The sequence below is a fragment of the Cyprinus carpio genome, chromosome B22, assembly GCF_018340385.1.
Source record: "Cyprinus carpio isolate SPL01 chromosome B22, ASM1834038v1, whole genome shotgun sequence".
Taxonomy (NCBI): Eukaryota; Metazoa; Chordata; class Actinopteri; order Cypriniformes; family Cyprinidae; genus Cyprinus; species Cyprinus carpio.
The window spans coordinates 19,309,407-19,314,925 of NC_056618.1; the positions used below are offsets into that span (position 1 = coordinate 19,309,407).

Below are 5,519 nucleotides of genomic sequence, written 5' to 3' on the forward strand. Positions count from 1 at the left end.
AAACAAAACATCTGCCAGTTTGTGGATGCAAAAATACATAAAAATTGTGAAATAAAATACACAACAAAAACGTTTTTGTTTATAAAAAGAAGGTTATTATTTTTAATTTTTTCTTTGAATGTTTTGCAAAAATACAATATTTTAAATCGTAACTAAATATGTAGACAATTGAAATTGTCTGATTGAAGAGAATCATTCAATAAATCCAGTGTTCGCTGCAAAACATCTGTTTTTTGGTTGTAGAACTACACTGCAACAGGGACATTTGTTTATTTAATATATGTTTATATTTAAATAATGTTAGTTTATAAAAAATCTTTTTTTGGTTGTAGAAATACATGAAAACAGACATTTTTGGAAGCCGATAGGTGCATACTTAAAAAAAATATGTGTGTTGTGTGTGTACATATATATGTATAATGCAATAATACATATGAGTTTTGCTTATCATTTGATAAATATTGTTATGCTAAAAAAACTAGGTGCACTATTAAAATGTAAATACATTTATTTTTTGTACAACAGATACTGTTATTATGAATTAGTTTTTATTTTTTATACTTCATTGCATGTTTTAGTCATTTCGTTGTGTGTTTTTGCCATTTTGTATTAGGTTGGGTGGGTTTTGTAGTCCTTATATAGTATTTTTTTTATTTCAGTTTAACTCATTATTTATTTGTTATACCATTGTTACAATTTTCAACTATTTAAAATATTTTACAATATTGAAAATATTTTCTAATGTGTATATGATACTATATATATATATATATATTATATTATATATATATTAATATATATATATATATATACTATCACTATATATATATATATTAGTACATATGTAAACTATACATATGTAACTACATTTTATGGCTTTTCTTTTAAATAGTTATTTTACTACATCTGTTCAAACTAGAAGAAATGTTGGCTTTTTTATTTAAGAACATTTTTTAGGTTTTTTGTTTTAATGAATTATAATAACCCTGTCAGTAATTGGCTATGTTTTTGTTCTCTCCCTTAAATAAAGCTATTGAACCAAAAAATCAGACATCTGTAACTACATCCACCCCATCATCCACTGTGACTCCTTTGGGATTGTGTAATATCCGTCCCGCTGAATGTCTGCCTAATTAAGTGACTGACCCTGTCTGCACCAAACAAAACTGTGTGTGTCCTGCCATCGATCCAGGACCCTCGGCAGCGTGGACGAACTGACCCGTCTGACCCAGAACATTGACTGACAGAACTGCAGTAAATTAGACTCGCACCTGCTTAAATCAGGCGCAGGTTAAGAGATAGAAAGATATATGAAGAGTGAATGGTGTTCAGTTAAATAACTAATGTATTAGTTCATCTTGTCTTTTCAGGTCCTGTTGTAAATAAATCTGTAAAGGAAGTGTTTAAGAGGTTTAAAAATGCAGTTTCTTATGTATGCATGTTTTATTGTGAAGTATTTTGGAGAATACAAACAGTGATTATATCGTAAACTATATATTACTTCTTCTGAAATTATTTGCACATATGAAGCCAAACTGATTAAGATCCAATGTCTTTTTGAAATTTCTTTGTGTGAACTAGAGTTCAGTATTAGTTCCTTAAGATTCATAAAAAATAAAAATGCTGCTAAGTTTTTGAGAATATTGGTAATTTTAGGAATTACCAAAATTTTTAAACATGTTTTTGTTTTTTTTTTTTTTTTTTTTATTGTTTTTATTTTTGTTTTATATTTTTTTTTTATTTTGGGAATATGTTACATTAATGTATACATGTGTGCATTTTGGATTTCTTTTATCAGTCTTTACATTTCATTTATTTGATATTTGTATCAAAAGTTTAACATGTTGAAGGAAATAAAAATGAAATGACATTTAAAAAAAAAATTTAAAAACTACATTTATGTTGTTACATAGATTCTGCTCATTTGATCAGTCTTAACATTTCATCTACTTGTTTTTTTTATTGGAGCTTAAAAATAAAAAAAAGTTTAAATGCTGTTTAAAGAATTCAAAAATAAATGTTTTTAAAAAGTTTATTTGTTATATTTGTTATTAAATAAATTCTGCTTATTTGATCATCTATACATTTCATTTACTTGTCATTTGTTTTAAAAGTTTAACAATTTTTTTTTAAATAAAATAAACAAGTTTAAAATAAAACTATTTGCTATACAAGTTATGTTTATTTGAAGTTGTAACATTGCATTTAATTGTTATTGTTGCTATTGAAAGTTTAAAATGCAGAAAATGTTATTTTTATTTACAATTTTAAAACAAAAGTTTAAAAGTTGTTATAAGTTCTACTTAGTAGTTTCTTGTTTTGCCTTATTTGTTGTATAATTGATATATATATATATTGATATATATATTGATATATTGTATATATATGTATGTATATATATATATATATATATATATATATATATATATATATATATTTTTGTAAAAATAGACAGTTGTTGGTGGGGGGGATAGAAACTTAAATTAAACCTACCGTCCATCCCTTGATAGGGCAAAAAGGACCCCTTCTCTCTGGGAAGGAGTTGAAGTGCATCCTCGCCATGGAGAGAAGCCCCATCTGGACCAGATCTGCCTTGACTTCTCATGGTTTTCATACTCTGTACAACAGAAATACATTCAAAAAAGATTCTTAATTGAATTAGATGCATTGTGGTTTGCAGTTAAATAAATTATGTATGCATCATATTATATAATCCTGCATTCACACACTCACCAAGAGACGATCATTTCTGAAATCCTGCTGCCATGATTTGACATTTCGCGGCAATACAGTCAGTGGCGTCACAAAACGCACCGTGCGTCATATCCGCGCGACGAGTGGCTATTTGTTATAAATGAAAATATGGATCTGCAGTCATATTATAATGTATGTTAGTTTTATGTCATTAACGAATAAGAGATTTCATTGCATACTAACGGGAAGGTAAAAACAGACACTAAATTAAGGGTGCTCGGTATCTTCAGATGTGTATATTATATAAGTTACGGTGCCTCGGTGTTCTAATATTTATAAAACAGTCAAAAGTGTGTTTTAATCAAATGTAGTAAGCTGTAAGAGCAAATGCCACTCACTGGGTTTCTTTCACCCTTGTGTAGATCTATGGTGGAGATCTTAGAAATGTAAACAAAACCCAGAACGAAGAACAGTTGAAACAGAGCACAACTTCCGGTACGCTAGTGTCACGTGACAAAATATCATCGCTACAAAAAAATCCAAAAAGAAAATGTTTATACTTACAATAAAAATTGTTTTTCCTATTATTAATATTTAGTTTATGAATTAGTTGCATTTACATAAATGTGTACATACGTAAATGTATGTAATTTAATTAGACATATTACTTGCGTATTATTTTCTATTTAACATACCTTATTTTTTTAATTAATTGTAATTAATTTTTAAGCTTATTCCCTTTTAAAGTTGCTTTAAAGTTTAATGTTTTACATATTAATTAAATAAAAATCATAAGAATATTATACTTTTATTCTACAATATTGCTACATTATTTGTTTTTATTTAAAATAATTTTAAATATCTTCGAATTCTTGAAAGCCTTCTAATGAACAAGAACTCTATTTAAAGTGGCTATAAATCTAATGTTTTCAATCATTTTGTTATAGCATTAAAATTAATTTTAAGTAATAGTTGTTGAATTATTGAATTATTGAGCCACGCTGCGCCCTCTTTAGGTATAATATTGCTATTTTACCACCTGCATTTCTATTTTCCCTTCCAGGCTTTTGAGTATTTTGTCTTCAATGCCGCTGACAGACCGACAGCTTTGACTTCAGCCTTTAGCAGCCATTAGACTCATAATTTCTCTTCATTCCTCCAAATATTTAAACGTCTATCTATTCCACAGGTAAGCTTACAACATACTAACACCCTTAACCCTTAAATATCACGATTTTTGGTGTAATTCGTGTCAAGTTGATTGATCTGGAAAGGTTGTGTGTGTGTTTAAACCCATTTAGCTTTACCATGTGTGTTAGCACACCACAGTGTTTTAGTCTTTATGATGATTTTAACCCAAACATCAGCCTCGGATGATTGACAACGTGTCTTTTTAGTCTCAAAGTGTGTTTTATAAACAGTCTGCGTGTTTTGCTTTTCATGTGTTTGAAGTAAACATGATAAATGATCTTGCATATCAGGGCCAAGGAGAGATCAGAGACATGAAGAGTAAATAAACACGCAGGTGTATAAATCACAGACATGTTCATGCTTTCGTGTGCTTTATTTATTGTTATTTCATCTAGCTGCAGCACTGATGTGTTTTTGTAGCTTTAGGCTTGATCTTTGTAGGTTGATGAAGCTCCAGGCTTCATTCAGAAGGGCCTGTGCAGGTGATTAAACCCCCAGGAGGAGATATTTAAAAGCAATGAGTGTGTTTTTGTTTTAAAACAAGATTTTTTCGGTATTAAGTATTATATTTACATTTGACACTTAATGAACTTGTTTATTTTCACCCTATTTTGAAGTTTTGCTTAGGAATTGCAATATATTGGTAACCAAATTGTTGTTTTTATATGTTGGTATTAATATTTTTTGCTCCATATTAAAATGGCTACATACTGCACAGTATATACACTGAAATGCATTGATTTAGAGACATACTTTAAGTTTTTCTATAGCAGATTTCAAACTTATTTATTTTATTTTTTTATCTTTTACATTATAATGGTTACATACTGCACAGTATATACACTGGAAAATTGGTGTTTAACTCAATTTTTTAGTAGATTTCACAATCAGTTACAAAGAAACGGCAAATAACATTGAACTAACCTTGAAATTTTGAAGTAGAAAGACTGAAATAGTCATTTTTGTTTTATAAAATACAATCCAATAATCTTTTATTTACAACTTTGAATTTTTTTTTTTAACTTTGTGCTTGAGTATTTTACACAAATGCTGCATTCATTATGTAACTATAAACATGCAACCTTATTATTACTCAAAAAAATTTATATATATTATATATATATATATATATATATATATATATATATATATATATAGTAGTTCTCTTGTCATGCTGAGAAATTCAACCATGTTGATTTGTGGGATACAGTATCGGTTTGGTGTTTTGATTTATACTTCATGTTTTTGCACAAATTTATCAGATGATCCAGGTATCCAATCATACAAAAAATTTGCATACTATGTGCAATATACACACTATGAACTGCAGGAATAGTCTGGTACAATGGTATTTTAAATGATTCCTAATTTCAAGATTGATGTTTCAATCTTGAAGACTTTTTTTTGAAAAAGTAAACTAAACAGTATAGATTTAAAATATATATGAATTTAAAAAATAAAGATATACTAATAAAATTATCGGTATTGGCTGGAAATTTCTAGATCGTTGTGTGCCAATATTACACCTACGATCGAAATGTTTTGCCAATTATTTTTTTCTTTATTTCTACATTACTAAATCAATAATTGTGAATATATTTATAGTAAAATGTGTCTGATTTTAGGCTGATTTT

At 27.8% G+C, this 5,519-nt stretch overlaps 1 long non-coding RNA gene across 2 annotated transcripts; it reads right to left on the bottom strand.

Annotated features, from left to right (window-relative positions):
* Nucleotides 1-2,525: 2,525 nt before the first annotated feature.
* Nucleotides 2,526-3,188, bottom strand: LOC109046402. Of its 2 annotated transcripts, none has more exons than XR_006157862.1 (3): nucleotides 3,093-3,188; nucleotides 2,734-2,868; nucleotides 2,526-2,617 (listed from the first exon to the last, which is right to left on the bottom strand). It is a non-coding gene; the product is annotated as an uncharacterized LOC109046402 (long non-coding RNA). The 2 variants fall into 2 exon arrangements; XR_006157863.1 differs by having other exon boundaries at nucleotides 2,734-2,841; nucleotides 3,093-3,178.
* Between the last annotated feature and the right edge of the window lie 2,331 nt (nucleotides 3,189-5,519).